We start from the raw sequence: 18,696 nt of genomic DNA on the forward strand, positions 1-18,696 counted from the left end.
CCCCTTTCTGTTTTGCTCTCGGCTTCCTGGTCTCCTTTAAGTGAACAGCTCTGCCCCTCCTCCATCACCATGTCTCTGCCCCCTCACCCTCCACCACCATGTCTCTGCCCCCCACTCTACCACCACACACACCATACACATACACATACACATACACATACACATACACATACACACACACACACACACACACACACACACACACACACACACACACACATACCACACCCCCTCTCGTCCCTGATCCTGCGGCTATGGGTGAGACAAGGCCAGTGTGACTGCTGTTCCAGTGGCCGTCATGCTAGCTACTCCTGGCACCTGAAGCTAAGGGAGCCTACGGTCAAGGAGAACCTGGTTAAGAGCTGCAGGTCCACATCGTCCCCATGGAAGGAGAAGCTGAGAGACACTGGGCCAAGGGCCAGCCCAGGGGTGAGGACGTGTCTTCTGTGTGAGGTGCGTCTGTTCAGTCCTTGTGTCTGTGTGACACGGAGAGGCTCTATGCAAGGAAACAATGATCCCACCCTTGACCACGATCAGAGACTGCACGGTCAACATGCTGACACCAGCAGGCCCTTCCTCGTGAGTTGTGTTTCCCTTAACACATTTCTGACCTTGAACAAGGGCCTTGGTCTCCCCAGCTTTGTTTTCAACTATGAAGTATAGGGAGCTGAGCTGAGTTAGTGGTACTGGGCATGGGTTGACAGGAGGCAGAAGGAGGGCTCTGGGGCGCTGGCTGCATCTAAGCCACATTGGCACATCACTGGAGAACAAGCTCAAAGTGTCAAGCCACCCACACCTCAGCCCCTTAATGAGTTCTGTATATCCAGGCTAATGTCGCCCCTGGCAACGCTGATCTGGTCTCTGTTCCCTTCAATAGGCTCGCTCTACACACTGCTCACTGGACAAGAGATTACCATGGGCAGCGTGCTCTGTGTACTCTGGTCCGGGCAAAAATAGGCCCTTCAAATTACAGCCATTGTGAAGATTGGATTTGTAAGCTCTGGGGTCTTGCTAGGCCTGAGTGCTGGAGCTCTGAGGATTGTTCTGTTTGGGTTGAATTATGAGCTTCAAAGCGTTGGAATCCAGGCCCACATGGCAGGTGTTGAGGGGCCTGGGAGAAGTGGGGTGGGGGTGGGGGAAGGAGGAGGGGGGTCTGGGAAAACTGGAGCTGAGTGACTGGCTGGGAAGGGCTTCTGATCTCTCATTCTGTCATCTATAGCCACTGTGATGGTTACTTGGGCTTTCTAGGATGGCTCTCTCCTTTGTAAATAGTATTAATTATACTGTCGGGGGCTGACCCATGCTGTTTCCATCCCTGCCCCTCCTCCTTCAGGAAACAGAGGCTCCTGACAGTCAGTGGGGACAGACACTGTTTCTTCTTTTCCATATGTGTGTGTGTGTGTGTGTGTGTGTGTGTGTGTGTGTGTGTGTGTGTGTGTGTATGCAGGGATGAGCCAAGGTGGCTCTGAATTTCTGATCCTTCTGCCTCCACCTCCCTAGTGCTAGGCTTACAAGCATGTGCCACCACGAATGGTTTAAATGGTGCTAGGGACTGAACCCAGGGCTTCACACACACTAGGCAAGCACTCAGAGAGCTGTATCTCCAGCTCCAGACATTGTTTCCAGCCATAGATACCCCCCCGCCTGTTTCCCCGCTTAAAGACAGTTAAATATTAAAAACGAGGGGAGGAGGCTACAGAGAAGGCTCAGAAAGTAAGAACACTTTATCTGTGTAGGCACTGGGACCTGAGTTCAACACAGAACCCAAGTGAAGAGCCAGGGCACGGTTGCACACTCCTGTAACTACTGTGGGGACGATAACTGGGGGGTGGTAACCGCCAGCATGGCTCTCACTCAGCGCTCAGTAAGAAATCTTGTCCCAAAGGAACGAGGCAGAGAGTTACAGAGGAGGCTGCCTGATTTACTCCAGCTGCTGTGCATATGCATGGGGCCTTCCCTCCTGCACACACATGTGAGTGTACCACAAACACGCTCACACATGTGTACACACATGCACATGTACACACACACTCCCGAAATTGCCAAAGTCGTGTCCGGGCTTTGGGGAACGGCTTTCTTCCCTGTGTTGCTGGTGGGGTTGTGCCAGTCTGAGCTAATGTTGTCTTTCCTGATTCTCTTCTTTGTCCAACATGGAGGACAGCAAGGCACCACTGTCCTAGGCCTGGTTTAATCAGTACAGGACAGCTCCTCTGGGCTCTTGGTGCAGGGCAGTTCATGGTGGCCAGTAGTACAGGGGCATCTCCAGGGACAGGCAGAGCCCTCCCCTCCTATCGTATGGCTTTCCGAAGAGGCAGACTGGAACGCAGCATCCTCTGGTAAGGAAGGCATGGCAGATGCAGTCCTGTTCCCATCGCTCCCAGTACAGGCAGGCCTCTGTCTCTTGTGCCTTATCCTAGAGTCTGTTTCCCCAGACTCTGTGCTGCTTTTAAGTGGTGGTAGAGGGGATGGATAAGACTCTGTGTGTCCAGGGCAGCCTTAGAGGATCAGCTCTTCCAGAACCTTCAGCTCCCGTTGCCTTTGGTGTGAGTAGTACAGCCATTCCATTCCATTAACTTGTTTCCACAGCCTGTCTCAGTGGGTTAATGCAAGTAGATTCACATTGGAGCACTGTTGGGGGAGCACTCGGAATCCTTCCAGGATGACTTCACAGAGAGTAGCAGGGATTAAGCAGGAGTGGGCCGTGGACACTGAGTGATTGTCCCTGCAGAACCTGTCCTGCTGACAGAGGGACAGGAGGATGGAAGGACTAGCAAAAGGTGAGGAGGACCGGAGGACAGGCTCCCAGTCTGCACAGGTTAGCGATCATGTGTATGTACTGTGGAGGCTGTTCACTGTCTGCATCCACCCAGAGTTTTCATGCAGATTATAGACACAAGGAAATATAGTCACTGGAAGAGGATGAGGAAGACAGAAACAGACACCAGTACGTCACCCCTGAAGAAATGTAAATGGCAAACCGTGGGCAAATGGCTGCTGGAACCTTAGAGAATCAGAGAGGTGTTCCACAGGGATGAGGGCTGACTGCAGAAGCACCCCAGTGTGGTGTGTATTGGGAGAGGTTGTATTTAAGATCAAGAGAAGCCAGGACTTCACTTAGCCCCGCCTCCACCCCAGGGTCTGAAGCTTTTCAGAGTCAGCAGTAAGTCTTTTTTTGTTTTTGTTTTTGTTTTTTTGTTTTTTGTATTTTTTTTTTTTTTTTGAGACAGGGCTTCTCTGTGTAGTCCTGGCTGTCTTGGAACTCACTTTGTAGACCAGGCTGGCCTCAAACTCAGAAATCCGCCTGCCTCTGCCTCCTGAGTGCTGGGATTAAAGGCATATGCCACCGCCACCTGGCCAGCTGTAAGTCTTAAGGCTCCGCTGGACCTCCTGTGTTAGGTCGGACATTTCCAGAACATGCATTGGAGCAGGTGGTGGTGGTGGCTGGAAGTGTGGATCAGATCTGGGCTGCACCCAGCCTTACTTGGAGAAACATCTCTCTGCAGAGGACAGTGGTCAGTGTTTTCTTTTCTGTGGTGGCAGTAGTGTTTTCTATTCTCACCCTTGGAGCCTCCAATTTCTGTCCCCAAAGGACCTTTTTCATTGCCTTCCCCAACTCTCCCCACTCTCCGCCCTGGCTACTCTCTGCAGAACTCTGGAGGCAGCTTTGCTATGTGCTTCTGTAGTGACAAAAGCCGTGGAGCCTCCCTCACCACCACACACTGGCCGTTGATATCTTCTCGGTGGAGAAATGTCTCTTCAGATCCATTGCCTGGTTTAAGACAGCTTGTTTGTCTTTCGGTCGGTGCGCCAAGCCTTCTTTACTTTAAGATATAAACTCCTTCTCCAACAGATCTGTGCACTCCCCCCCCCCCCTTCTGTGGACTGTGCTTTTGGCTCTCAGGATGGTAGCCTTTGGAGCATGTGGGTTTTTAATTTTCATGAAGTCCAATTAGAGGTGCGATTGTTTCCCTAATTTCATTTCCGATGTTCATTAGTAGTGTACGGGGATCCACTTAATTTTTGTTATTGATCTTGCAGCCCGTAGCTTTCAAGCCTTTATCAGACCTCATCAGATTGCTTGAATTCCTTAGTGTTTTCTGTGTAAACAGCTCTGCAGTCTGTAAACACACATTGTTTTTCCCTTTCCTGCCTAGCTGTCTTCCATGTCTTTCATCTTTTCCTTTGCTACCACTCCTCCCCCCAATTCCTGCAGTGCTGGGGGACACATCCAAAGCCATGCATGTGGTATGCATGCATGGCTTCCCTGAGCTGCATGCCTATTCCTTATTTCTTTTTCTTGCTTGAATAGTCTTGCCTGGAACCTCCCCTCCCATGTGGAATAGAAACAGCGAGATCAGGCAAAGTCCAGTTCCAAACACCCAGGCTTCACTGCCATGTGTGTTGTTAGCTGTGAAGTTTTCATAAATGGCCTTCATTGGAGAACATTACTTTCTATGCCTTGTTGTAAGTTCCCTCCCCGCTCCTTCCTCCCTCCCTCTTTCCCTCTCTCTTCCTTCCTCCTTCCTCTTCCTCTCCATCTTCCTTTCAAAAGGAAAGGATATTGATTTTGTTAGATGCTATTTGTGCCCCTATGAACACACTCATGTGAATTTTAACCTTTGTTTTGTTGGGCTGGAATACAGTATTGCTTGGTCTCTGTGCAGAAAGTCAAGTTTGCAGTCCCAGGGCTAAGTCTCTTGTTCCAGCATCTGTCCTCCTAAGTTCCTTTTCCTGCAGTTTTGTTATGGTCTCCTGCACCACAGAGGGTTGTCTTGTGGTTTTCCTTGCTGATAATAATGTTGGCTCATTTCACTCTCAGGATGCTTGCTCCTGGTCTCAGAATGAACTGGACGTGGTCTCTTCTGCCCCCTTTCTATTTCATTTGTCTAATTGTCCTGCTTGAAGAGATGTTTCCTGGCCATGATGGCTAATTGTCGGTTGTAAGCTTGACAAGTTCTAGAGTCATCTCGGAGACTTCTGGGCATGTCTGTGGGGGAGATTCTAGATTTGGTTGATTGAGGTGGGAAGGCCCAACCTTACCGTGAGTGACACCAGTCCACAGGCTGAGGCCTCAGACTGAACAAAAACAAGAGATGAGAACCAGCATTCAGCTCTCTGTTCCTTGCCTGTGGATGCAATGTAACTGGCTACCTGCAGCTGTTGTCATGGCTCCCTGCCTTGATGGACTGCACCCTCTGTTAGCTTACAAGTGTCTCCACTAGGCTCTTCCCAGGGACCTAGCAACTGCTTATGTCATCATTTGCTGCTACTGCCCAGGTGCACCAGATATGGGTTGTGTTTACAAGGGTTGCCAGCCACTCTAGTCTTCTCTATCTGTTCCCACATTCTCTCTCTCTCTCTCTCTCTCTCTCTCTCTCTCTCTCTCTCTCTCTCTACCTCCCTTTCCTCCTCCCCCTCCCCCTTTCCCTCTCCCTCTCTTCCTGGCATTCTCTCCATTCTCTCCCTCACCCTCTTCTCTCCTTCTCTGTCCCCTCCCCTCCCTTCTCTGCCCTCATAACTCTACTCATGTCTGTCTGTCTGTCTACATGTCTACTCATCTGCCTCTACCCCTCTCCAGGTCCTCACTCAGCTCCTTTTTCCCCAATCAGCCCCCTTTATACCAGATCTGTTGCATGGCATAATTTCTTAGGGGCATACCTTGGGACGGGCCTGCCAGGTACACTCTCAGCCCATCCTATTTCATAACACCTTCCAACAGTGAAAAGAAATCCTTCCTTTCTTAAATTGCCTTTTTCAGATACCAATCTGACCCCATGAGAAAGGAGAAGAAAAATAACTAAGACAGTGGCTATGCCACCCTGACTTGGCTCCCTCTCCTCTCTCTGCAAAATGAGTCCCTCTTTGGTGATGCTGGGCCCACCTTGGGAGGCACCTAGGGATGAATCCCAATTACCTGAGACTCTTCTCTCTGGACCCCCCCCCCCATTTCCAGCTCCAGGAAAATCTTGCCTTTCCTGTGTGTTCTTCCTTATTCCCTGTGCTCCATCCAGAGGGGTGTCGGCCCTGGGGACAAGCTCCCCTTTGTCTTCTGTCAACATGAGGTTTCAAGAGAAACTATAGCCTCTTGGGGTCTATTGTCTCAATGATCTAAGAGATAAAGGAAGGGGTTCAAGCATCTCTTAAGAATATCTTCATTTCTGAGACTGGATAGCTCAGTGGTTAAGAGCAATGATGACTGCTTTTCCAGAGGCCCTGAGTTCAATTCCCAGCAAACATGTGGTAGCTCACAACCATCTGTAATGAGATCTGATGCCCTCTTCTGATGTGTCTGAAGACAGGTACAGTGTACTCACATAAAATAAATAAATCCTTAAAAAAAAAAAAAAAGAATGTCTTCATTTCTGCCAGGAAGCTGGCCAACCCAGGTCCTGGCCAAGTGCTCTCCCCTCTTAGCCCAATCAAATTCTGACCTGTAGAAACCGCCAGACAGGGGCCTTTTAGTTGAAAATGACCCCAGGAAGCCACCCAAGGGGTCAAGATTGGACCAGGTCAAGCTGAACAATCTGAAGCTACCTCCATGTTGCTTTGTGAACCTTGTTGTTGTTCGGTTGGTTTGTTGGTTGAGTGATTGACACAGGGCATCATGGAGACTAAGATGGCCTCAAACTTGTTAGGACCATCAACAAACACTACAACTCTCACCTCAGAGGGGATTAGAGATAGATCAGTCTGGAGCTAAAAGTGAATGACCACAGGCTGGGGAGCACAGACACTGGTTACCCTAAACCCCATGCTTCAACATGATAACAGTTTCATAATTTTTTTATAATAACAGAACAAAGCAAGCCATAAGCCAAGGTACTTTTCAGATGCCTTGGTGGGAAGGTCAGGTAGGTGGGTTAGAGAGGCAGTGGGATGGGATGGGATGGGGTTGGGTGAGGTGAGGGTGGAGCCAATGTCTGTTGCAAGCCTCAGATGCTACCTTGGTAGAAGCTAGAGGTGTGTTAATAAGGCTTTATTGATTCCTCACAAGGATGTTAGCTCAGACACAGAGGTGGGTAAGGAATGGTTATTAAAAGGGGGCTACAGACAGTCCTAGATACAATTTTATCAGGCTCTGGACTTGCAACATTCCAACCTCTCCACAACCATAGCAGCTCTAATCAGTCAACTATCCTGGGAACTTTGGTTCAGGTAAGGATGAGCCTGAACTCATCTCAACCTTCCTGGCGCTGGGACTACAGGCAGGAGCCAAGGTACCCTGCTGGGACCTGTAAAGCCCAACCAATTCCAGGAAGAAAACCACAAAGTTCACTAGAGCAAGCATCCTAAGGCAAGCCCTCCTCCTCCTTAACAACAGCCAGTCAGGCTACAACAGCAGGGTCATGGTATATGGAGATAACTCAAGACATCCTGCAGAAAATAGATAACCTAGCCATTCCTGTTTGTCAGGTGGTTTTGCTCCTGTGTTTGGTTCCTGCAGATTACACCAGAAACCCAGTTTTAAAATATTAACTTGCTGACCTGTATGGAAATTCCCCAAGCTTGCGTAACCACAATAAAGACCCCGCATCCCTAGACTTGAGGCTCTCACTTCTGACCTGCTGCAATGATGATGATGATGACGGTGGTGGTGAGAATCCTTGTTTGTGAGCTCATAATAAAGACCCTTATGTGTTTGCATCGGAATTGGCTCCTTAGTGGTCTTTAGGGTCCCTGTGACTTGGGTATAACAAGACCCCCTTCTGGGTCTACTCTTCTCCCCTTTCCTGACATTCATGACTCAGTCTCCTACAAGCCCCCTGCCGTAGAGCACGAGTTAAGCCACCACTCTGGTCTCCTGTGCCTTCTTTCCCGTAGCCCTTTGCAAGATCCTGTGGTCAGACTGTACCTCATTTCTGATTCCCTGAAGGTTCGGCTCTGGACAAGTCTTAATTAATATCTTTGTTCCTGAACTCTAGGAACTGCCTGGCTTAGAGTAAGAACTCAATAAATATTTGTTGAATTAATGAAAATGTCCGTGGAAGACGAGAAGACTTCAGCAGCACTGTTTGTTCTTCAACGGAAGACAAAGGCACCAGCCATAGCGACGAAACTCCAGTGCTGACATTTCAAGCATCAACAAGCTGGGGGCAAATGCCTGTGACCCCTGTGTTGTTTAGTGTCCGGGAGGAAATGGCTGTCTTGACAGGGTGGGACTTTCCTGAGGGAGGAGAGTAGAGAATTTCTAGAGGCACTCCTGTGTAGTTACTGTTCTACTGCTGTGGAGAGACACCAGACCAAGGCAACTCTTACAAAAGGAAGTGATGGGTTATTTCGCTGCCGCAGTTGAAATGAGTTAATTCAAGCCAGATTAGGACATATTAAAGGCAGGTTTATTGGGAAGCTGCTCTTGGGCAGGTGAGTTTACTGGGCCCAAGGACATTACCTGGAGGGGAGGGGAGGAATTGAAAGAGAGAGGGCATCTGCAGAGAGGAGAGAGAGAGAGAGAGAGAGAGAGAGAGAGAGAGAGAGAGAGAGAGAGAGAGAGAGAGAGAGAGAGAGAGAGAGAATCTGGTGTATATAGGGAGGAGCCTCTGGGGGGACAGGCAGCCCAGCCCCTTGGCTGGAAAGTTCAGAGTTGGGAGCTGGGTATGCTAGGTAGGACTGAGGGATGCTGGGAGAACCTGGAGGCCAGGTCTGCTTTGAGGTGTAAAATATGCATCTCAGTCCCTTGTTCCTTGTCTGAAACCAAACTGGATGCATTTAACTGGGGGTTTGCTTAACAGAGGATTAGTGCATTACCCTGATGGTAAAAAGCAGAGAATGAAGCAGAAGCTAAGAGCTCTATGTCCTGTTCAGCAGGCAACAGGCAGAGGGGGCACTGGGCCTGGCATGGCCTTTAAAACTGCTAAGCCCACCCTCAGTGACACACATCCTCCAAAAAGTCCACACCTACCAATTCCCTCCGAACAGTAAATATATAAGCCCGGGGATGGGGGTGGGGACTCTCCTTCAAATCACCACAGGCATCAAGATTACAATATAATTTAGGCTGTGGACCTATGATTCTTGTTGCCATGGAAGGGGATGACTAGAAACTCCTCAGACCATACACAACATGTAATGAGACAGCACCCATGAGAAAAACTACCTTCAAGGCTGAGGAGAGAACTCAGTAGGCCAGGTAGCATGAAGAACTGAACTTCTATTCCCAACACCCACAGGAAAGCTGGGTGGGGCAGTGGTAGATGCCTCTTATCCTTGTTACCCCGGTGATGGGATGGGATGGCAGAGACAGGCGGATCTTGAGGATTTGTTTTTCAGCCTGTCAAAATAGCAGACTCCAGGTTCAGTGAGAAACCCTGTGTCAAACCATAAGGTAGAGAGAAAGGAAGGTATTTGATATCTGCCTCTGGCTGCTACATGTGCAAGCACGGGTGAGTGCACCCTCATTTACACATGCAAAACCATCTCCAAATGATGGAGAAGAGCTGGGACCTCTGCGCATGTGACGGAAATTCTCATTGGTTCAGGGCCTATGAGTTTTAGGCCTTTCCCACATCTCTGGCCTATTGCCATTCATGAAGCTGCCTTTCTCTGCCGTTCTTAATGAACAGTCTCGGTTTCTACCACCATTCACAAGCCTCTCAAAGATCCAATTATTTGTTTTGGGACACCAGAATCTGGAAATCTTAGCAGGTGCGTTAGAGACTGATCCATACACATCCACAGCTCTCCACTCGGGCTTTTCAGAGAGGGAAACTAAGTATGTGGTCTCCTGACCAACACTGCTGTGTCATGGAACCCAGTGTGTCTCCCCTTAGAGTTTCTGCTGGGCAGAAACTTCCTCAGCCCTGTGCAGTCTCCCTGGACTGGCTGCAGTTGACCATAGAATCCTCTGTCATCCATGGTGAGACTCTGGTTTCTTCCCTGCATCATCTTAGGCCTCGGATGCTGCAGTCTCAACCCCAGCCGACAGCCCAGCTTTGCTAGTGTCCCGGATGCACTCGAAGCCTCTGTATGTGACTCAGACATTTCCAATAAATTCCTCCGTTGGCAGCCTGGCTGCTCCCTCTCCCTGACCAGGGGCCAATCCTGAAGCCCCTATGCCTTCCCTGACCCTCTGGTTGAATGTCCCTCTGTTACTAAGGCAACTGATCCTCTCTTTCATGGGTTCTTAGTCTTGTTAAAGAAAGAATTGAAAAATGGACTGGGCAGGAAGCTTGAAGACAATTTTATTATAAGTTGAGAGAAAACAACAAGGCAGGAGAGCTGTGTCTGGCTGCTGTCCAGAGAAGCCAGATGAAGGGAAGCAAGAGCCGTGCCATTTGTGAGAAGTCACACGGTGGATGTGGGTCGGGAAAGAGAGAGTTGATTTCAGAGAGAGCCCAGAGCATCCTGGAAAATTCACCCAGGCTTTGGCCAGTGTCTAAAAGAAAAAGAGATAAAAAGAAGAAAAATGAAAAGTCACACTTTTCTCAAGTCAGAAAAGTGGAGAGGCTCAGCAGAGTCACATGGACGATGCTCTTTAAATGGCTGCAGCAAGGGAGGGCTGGCTTCTGGGAGGGACAAGCAGAATTAAGGGGATAATTATTCCTCCCCTTTTCTTAGCCTGTCTCTAGGTGAATCAGATTTCCTGGTCGTAGGGAAGTGTTGGATTCCTGGACACGTGACTGAAAGGCCTAGTTACATTAGTTCTTAAGAAAGAAGAATAAGGGCTGGCGAGATGGCTCTTTAAGAACATTGACTACTCTTCTGAAGGTCCTGAGTTCAAATCCCAGCAACTCCATGGTGGCTCAAAATCAACTGTAATAAGTACCCACAATGTACTTATGTATAATAGTAAATAAATCTTTAAAAAAAAAAAGAAAGGAGAATGAATATCACATAACATAACACATAAAATTTATAATTTATAATATGCAACATACAAAGTTCTTTTTTTAAAGTCTTAAGTTTCACTTATTTTTAGTTATGTGTGTTTGTTTATGCCTGCTTGTCTGTGTGTCTATCCACCACATGCTTTGGAGGGCAGGAGAGGGTCACTGGATCTCTTAGGACTGGAGTTACAAGCAGTTGTGAGCCACCACCATGGGTGCTGGGAACTGAACCTGAGTCCTCTGTAAGAACAGCAGGTGCTCTTAACCTCGGGGTGATCTCTCCAGCTCCGAGTCTGCAGTGTTCTAGTCTTGGGAGCAGATCTGAGTGTCATGTCTTCACTCAGGGTCAGAGGTGGACTCCATTATAGAGTGGAGTCTCTAAGGCTACTCATGCCTCTTTAGCCACTTACCACTTTCTTCCCCAGATCTACAGACTCACTGGCCTGGTTGTCCTCAGCTCCTCCCTCCCACTCTACTCTCTAACAGTCATGCAGAGGCAGGGGCGTGGCCAGGGACACACCAGGCTCCTAGGCCTTGCAGTGGCGCAGGCATGGTACCTGGCTGTAAAGCAAAGCAGAGGAGCTCGGCAAGGGTTAGCAGCATCCTTGAGGAGTGGCAGGAGGCTGTGTGGCTGGAGCTCAGACAGTGGAAGAGGGAGAAGGAGAGGCAGGGGCAGGCTGGGACTGGGGGGTGGGGTAGCTGCGAAGGGGCTGTGGCCCATGCTGCTTCAGCTTCAAGTTTTCCTTTTGAGTGGAATGAGATGTGCCCAGGGCTGGGGGCTTGGGGGACATGTCAGGTTTCAGGTGAAGATTCTTTAGGCTCCGAGGCACCGGGACCAGTGGAACCTGGCTGCTTCTGACCGTGACACCACACTCACCTCCTCCAAATGCAGGGTGCTTAGTTTCATAGACACCCTCCTAGGACTCAGACCCTGTTTCCGAGGGTCCCCTGTGGCCATGTCCCTAGGCCCTCACCAGCCACCTGCTGACTCCCCTGACCTCTCTGCCCGGCCTGGTTTCTCTTTTTTAGCACCTAAACCACAGGGATCTATTTCTCCCTATGCAGCCTTCTGAAACCTCTTACTTGTTGCTATGGTTAAATCTGCTTCAGCCTCTGTCTTAGACTCTGCCTCGGCCACATGAGATGGGCTGCCTCCCAAGCAGGGAGCAGGTTTGGATGCTGAGACTGCTGTGTGAGGTCAGTAAAGGTCTGAACCTCCCTGGGCAACATCTCCTTGTGAGTTGAAGAAAACAATATTTCTATAGGGTAGCTGAGAGGGACACCCGTCACTCCCAGGAGTCTGTGCTGGCTTCCAGGTGAGAGGACCAAGAGTGGCGAGGCCCTGGATTTTCTAGGTCCAGCCTCAGTCTTATACCCAGAAGACTTTTATGTGGCTGGTTCACCTTTCTTTTTAAAGGGTGTTTTTTAAATCTTTTTTTTTTTAGTGTGTGTCTCTGTGTGTGTGTCTGTCGTGGTGTGTGTGTGTGTTTGTGTATGTGAGGACTCATGCACATGAGGAGGTCAGAGCACAACTTTTGAGAATCAGACCTCTTCTCCCACTGGGGATTCTGAGAGTCAAATTCAGGGAGTCAGGCTTTTCCAACAAACCCCTTTACCTGCCAAGTCATCTCAATATGGTTACCTTTCTAAGGCTTGGACTGAAGTGCACTGGGATTTAGGGGGAAGCATCCAGAAGCAATTTTCCTGCTTAGGGATCAGGTGGATATCTACCCTGACAAGACAAAATGGAGCAGGCACACTCTGCTTCCCAGAGCACCCAAGTCTGAAACATCCTAGGAGTGACTGCGCCTTCACAGTCAGATCTACTCCCCACTTCATAGAAGCACAAGCCGGTTGCGCCTAATCACCCCTCGGCCCACATTCGCATGCTCTGCAAATCTCAAGTCCCACACGAATGCTTTTTAAGAGCCCTATCTTCTCCAGAGTGCATGACTTTTCCAGATTCATCTCTCTTAACAGACCTGCCTCAAGAATGAACAAAAGATGCTCTCATTTAAAAAACAAGGACAAAGGAAAAGGCTGTCAGCTAGGAGAGAGGAGCTGGGCTCTCAGTGCCACGAGCCTCAAAGCTAGTGTCTCATTTTGGCAAATGGCTCTCTCCACTTTTCTGTTCCTAAAAGGCAGAGGGTGGGGAGGTGCCTCGTGGCATCCCGGCGTCTGCCGTGTGAAGGAAAATGGGTTTTGCAGCAGAGCCACAAGATAAGAGGACAATTATAGAACCAGAGAATCTATTTCCACAGACAGAACCGCATAAAGCTGTGGGCAAGGAGCAGGGCCACGGCCTTTGGGGATCCGCATGGGCAACTCTGGAAGGGTACCCCAAAGGAGAGACACTGATGAAGCAGTAGCAACTTCTGTTGGTCCTGGACACCCATCCTGAAGACCCCTCAGATGTCACCCCTGACTGGGATGCAGGACACCCTCTGTCCTGTGTGGGAACTGCACAAGGAAGTCCTTGGTGGGACTCCATTTCGCAGACAGGGAAACTGAGGTGCAGTCAAAGGGAGGGACTTGCTCAGGTCACATTGCTAGAGATCAGACCTCTGATGGCTGAGTTGTCCCGGTTTAGGAAGACTGAGGAAAGAGCCCTACATTGGACATGTTCTGTATTTCTGGCTCTTTGGCATCCCCACTGTAGTTCTGAGAGGCAGCCTTCTTACTCAACCCTAAGTTTCAGAGGATGAGGAAGTTGGCCAGGCAAGACTTCTGTGTACAAGGCTTCTCAACCAGGGGAGAACAGTCTCTGGGGCGTGGCACCACTAGCTCTGCCTCCTTCTGGCCCTGCCCAGCCCTAGGGAACAACCCCTCACCCTGATGCTACTGCCTGGAAGCCATCACTGCTTCCCAGCTGCCTGCTGAGCTGGCCCATCTCTCCGTGAGGTATCTTTGTCCATTCAGAGATGGCGTCCCTGCCACTGTGTTGATGGATAAAGGGCTGATGCACTCGTTGGTTCCTACCAGGGAGGAGAAAAAGACATGGTGAGAATTCCCGGGCAGGGGGCAGATGCTCTGTCACTGATGTCTTTCAGGACTGGGACCTGGTGGCTGGACCTGGGCCGTGATGTTCAGAAGTGTGTTGCCCTGGTGAGAGACAGAGTTTTAGACAGAGATACCTGACACTTAACCAGCTTAGTTCCTGCCTGGCTGTGTGAATTTGGACAGAACTTCCCATAAACCTCCATCCTGCTGTGAGGTTATGGGGCTGGGCTATTTCTGGAGCCTTGGTGGCCCCAATTCTCCCTGAGTCCCTCACTTTTGACTAGGTGTTCCATTTCATTTTCACAGTCTAGGATGATCAGGGTGAGGCAATCAGAGGCTCCTAGGAGCTTAGGATCCCAATGGAGGCAGCATACCATGTAGCCCATCTCCCATCCCAATGGAGGCAGTATGCTTCCTATGCAGAATCTTGTTCCAAGTCTTTTCTCTAAAGCTTTGTAGCCTTGGAGCTTGCCGTATGTCCTCTAGGTCTCTGTAGTGGTGACCTGAGCCCCACCTGGCTGACCCAGCTACAGTGGCTCTCTGCCACCCACCCTAAGTTCTGTCCTCCTCACTCTGTCCCACACCCCAGCTGCAGCACCAGCTGTCAGCCCAGCTTCCGCAGGACCAATATCAGGACGATCTGATTATTCCTACTTCAGACAGTGTGGGAAATGAAAATCCGAACCCAGAGTCTACCCTGGAAGGCACCTGAGGTCCAAATCTGTTCCCCCTCATCAGCAGGGCCAGGCACCCACCACCCCCCATCCTGAGTCCTGCCACAGGAATGGAACCCAACCCCTGCTTTGGCTTTCTTCAAATTGTTCCTCCCCAGGCCAGTTCATCTCTTCTCTCCCCAGCCTCCAGCTGCCCACCGCTGAGCTCTCTCCCTAATGCATCCTTTTGTGAGGCTGCAAATTGCTTTCAGTTCCAGTGAAGTAGCTCTGGGGCTCTGCATAAAGTCAGATCCTCAGGCCTGGAGGACAGGCTTGTCACAGGCTGATCCTTTCTTCACAGCCAGGCACAGAGGCCATTGTTGAGATACAAAGGAGATGGGAAGGCACCTTGAGTGTGACAGAAAGGTCCCTCCCTGTGGCTGTAGATTCAGCACAGGGCACAAGCCAGCCAGGGAGGCCCTTCTGTGTGTGTGTGTGTGTGTGTGTGTGTGTGTGTGTGTGTGTGTGTGTGTGTGTGCTGTCCAGAAAGGTCTCCATGCTCACCTGGAAAGGAGCCATATGCTCATTGTGATAACCCAATTGGAGCATGTGGTCACTGAGCCCTTCCTGTGGGCTGGGCAGAACTGAGCATTCAGCTCAATAGACCTCAGGGGAACTGATGGAGTAGTTCTCACTGCAATCCCCCCACTGCAGACAGGACTGAGGCTTACAGAAGTCTCCAACTGTGCACCTTCAAAGTATAGAGTAGGTGACGGCAGCATGCCGTCCTGCCATGGGTCCTGCCCCAGTGTGCAGCTGAAGAATGTCCATCCCCACAGCAACAAGCCTGGCCACGGACTCGAGGGACACACTTCCACAATCACTAGTAACACCTTCCTGTACAGCAGTGAATGTCAGTGACATGGTGTGTGTACCTCTGTGACCAGCCACTCCTGTTCCCCAGGATGCCCGAGTCAGCCTGGACAGGCATATAACACACAAAATATAAATAAGTAACTTCTGAAGAGACAGCCTGTTTCTGTTAGTTGACTGCCTTGCATTATGGGAGAACAGAGGATTTTATTTCAGGGACAGATGCTAAGGATAAGGGACAAGGGAGAAGTGACAAGGTAGAAGATATATATATATATCTAAGGCACTCTCTTCTACCTGAGGGTGTAGTGCCCAGGTTCAAAGAGAGAAGGGTAGAGGCCAGAAGCAGAGGGAGGCTAAGTCCCTAAGCAGTCAGGGGTCCCCCCAGACCTCAGAGTCAAGACAGAGCCCTATTTTCTCTTATTTCTCATTTTTTATTGGTTATTTTTATTTTTTTTACATTTCAAATGCTTCCCCTTTCTCAGTTTTCCCTTCACAGCCTCCCTAGCCCCTCCCTCTCCCCCCTCCGAACCCTATTTTCCAGCAGGCCAGTGCCCTAGCAGCACAGAAATCTTCTGATTTCAGTATAGACACAGTGAAGAACTTCCAGGCCACACTGGACAATGAGTCATGCCTCAGCCCTTAGCAGAGGCAGAGGATCCAAGATCTCATCTCCAACCTGAAGGGGGCAAAGCCCATGGGGAGGGCCGAGTAGACAACTGAGTGAAGCCAGAGCCTCGAGCATGTGCTCGCCCACGGTGGGCCCTCAGAAGGGAGCAGGAACCAGAGCAAGGGCTCCCTACTGTGCGCCCTTAGAAGGAAACAGGAACTGTAGCCGGAGCGAGGCTCAGAGGTCACCTGGTGAGTGTACTAAAGATGGGTTTTTATCACGATTTGGCATGCATGCATAGTATGTATACTGTACACTCCCATACCTCCTCTGGTGCCTCCTCCTCTGTACCTCCTCTGGTGCCTCCAAATCCTTCCTGGATTCCCTTCCCCAGCTGCAAGAAAGAAATCCTCCCAGTCCACTTTCAATATGGGATGTGCTTGGATGCGAGAGTCACACATGAGCCAGGTTGCTAGGCCCCCTCGTCTCCTTGCTGGGTGCTGGTTTCTACTTTTCTCAGAACTCAGAGGGATGTGAAGTTGGGAACAGATGCTAAGAGGCCAGATGACCTAGGATCCAAAAGGAACTGGATGGAGAAACAGGGAAGGGGCTATGCTAAAGGAGCTTGGAGATCGTACCTCTCTGAGTAGCAGCTTGTGGGAAACAAAGGCAGGGATTTCTTACCATCTGGGACTTCAAAATCCGCCATCTTTACCCAATGTCCAGCCAGCATCTTTGGCCTTTTCTCTGCCTGTTTCCTATCCTGTGCCCTTGAGTACTGAAATACTTCTATATTCACCAGACCTTTGAATTTATTATTATGGAGAGAAGATTTTGTGTCTCTTGACTCTACATCACACTGCTTCTGCTTTTTGTCATATAAATGTTTATAAATCCATTCCTCACGTGAGGGAAAATGTGATCTGTCCTTCCTGACTCCTCCATTGCTCTCATCACCAATTCTTCTCTAACTTCAGGTCACCTCGTCCTGCAGGACAGCCCCCTTCCACTTGGTCATGCACAGGTCTGTACTGTGGAAATCTAGACCTCAACTGTGAGGGAAAGCACATGACATTTGTCTTTCGAGTTGAACAATTCTCGTTCCCTCCAACCCAGCCCACCCAGGTCCCCCACAGCCCCCAACTCCACTCAGAGGCTTGTGTTCTTAGGTGTCCCCTGCTTCAGCTGCAGTTCTGAGGAAGGCTGTTCTGAGGCTGCTAACAGATTTGCAGAGGAAAAGGCTCCCATACGAAACTGACTGGAGGCACTGGGATTTCATATTTCTTTCTGATTTTTCTATGCAACAACACAAACATCCCAGGCATGTAGCAGCAAGCTTTTTTCTTCCTGACTTATGGGCCTGGGAGTCACCTGCAATGGGGTGAGGTCTGCTTTAGAGTCTGCTCCTCGGTCCTGTTGGAAACCATAGGTTCTTTGTCCTCACCATGGCTTTTGTTGTGCTGATGGTGCTGGCTAGATTTTATGTCAACTTGACACAGTTAAAGTCATCTGAGAAGAGGGATTCTTTATTAAGAAAATGCTTTCGGAAGATTGGGGTGTGGGCAGGCAAGTTTGTAAGGCTGCAGACCTTCCTAATGTTGCAACCGTTTAATACAGTTTCCCACGCCGTGGTGACCCCCCAACCGTAAAATTATTTCATTGCTACTTCATAGCTGTAATTTTGCTATGGTTATGAATCGTAATGTAAATGATATGCAGGATATCTGCTCTGCGACCACTCTGAAAGGGTTGTTCCACCCCTCACAAAGGAGGTCATGACCCACAGGTTGAAAACTACTGTGGTAAAGCATTTAAAATCAGTGATGGATGGGGAAGGGCCCAGCCCATTGTGGGTGGGGCCATCCCTGAGCTGGTGGTCCTGGGTTCTATAAGGAAGCAGGCTGAGCAAACATGAGAGGCAAACCAGTAATCAGCACCCTCCACAGCCTCTGCATCAGCTCCAGGTTCTGGCCCTGCTTTTATGATGTGAAAGAATAAATGGCTTTCATGTACAAGCTGGTTTTGGTCAAGGTTTTAATCACAGCAATAGAAACCCTAGTTAAGAGGCCTGGTCATGGTGGAGAGGGGTGCACATGGTCTTAGCCTGACACTAGTGACATCATGTCTGGCACTGGTGACATCGTTCCTGCCAGCAGGAGCAGGGCAGAGGGAGGCATTAGCATGTGAAAGAAAACAATGGCCGGGGAAAGACTTGACCCCCTCCCCACACACACCCTGGCAGGGCTGCAGACTCAGTCTTTTCTTAAAGAATCAGAGCGCCCTCTTTGGGAGGGGCAGAGATTCCCTAAGTGTTTCCATATTACTTAAATAGCCTGAGTCCCTGCTCCGTGGCTGAGGTATGTCTGTGGGCTTCCCTGCCATCTTAGTTAAGGTTTTACTGCTGTGAGGAGACACCATGACCAAGGCAACTCTTAGAAGGACAATTTTTAATTAAAGATGTATGTATGTATTTATTTATTGTCTATGAGTGTACTGTAGCTGTCTTCAAACACACCAGAAGAGGGCATCAGATCCCATTACAAATGGTTGTGAACCACCATGTGGTTGCTGGGAATTGAACTCAGGACCTCTGGAAGAGAAGTCAGTGCTCTTAACCGCAGAGCCATCTCTCCAGCTCCCCGACCCCCAGGACAATACTTAATTGGAGATGGCTTACAGGTTCAGAGGTTCTGTCTGTTATCATCAAGGTGGCAACATGGCAGTGTCCAGGCAGGTA

At 49.7% G+C, this 18,696-nt stretch overlaps 1 long non-coding RNA gene across 2 annotated transcripts; it reads right to left on the reverse strand.

The window, feature by feature from the left end:
• Positions 1-10,161: 10,161 nt before the first annotated feature.
• On the reverse strand, positions 10,162-14,766 carry Gm35482. 2 transcript variants are annotated; one of them, XR_001784550.1, is made up of 3 exons: positions 14,696-14,766; positions 13,655-13,798; positions 10,162-10,372 (listed from the first exon to the last, which is right to left on the reverse strand). It is a non-coding gene; the product is annotated as a predicted gene, 35482 (long non-coding RNA). The 2 variants fall into 2 exon arrangements; XR_001784549.1 differs by lacking the exon at positions 14,696-14,766 and adding an exon at positions 14,198-14,667.
• Positions 14,767-18,696: the final 3,930 nt, after the last annotated feature.

This window comes from Mus musculus, chromosome 4 (genome assembly GCF_000001635.26).
Source record: "Mus musculus strain C57BL/6J chromosome 4, GRCm38.p6 C57BL/6J".
NCBI lineage: Eukaryota > Metazoa > Chordata > Mammalia > Rodentia > Muridae > Mus > Mus musculus.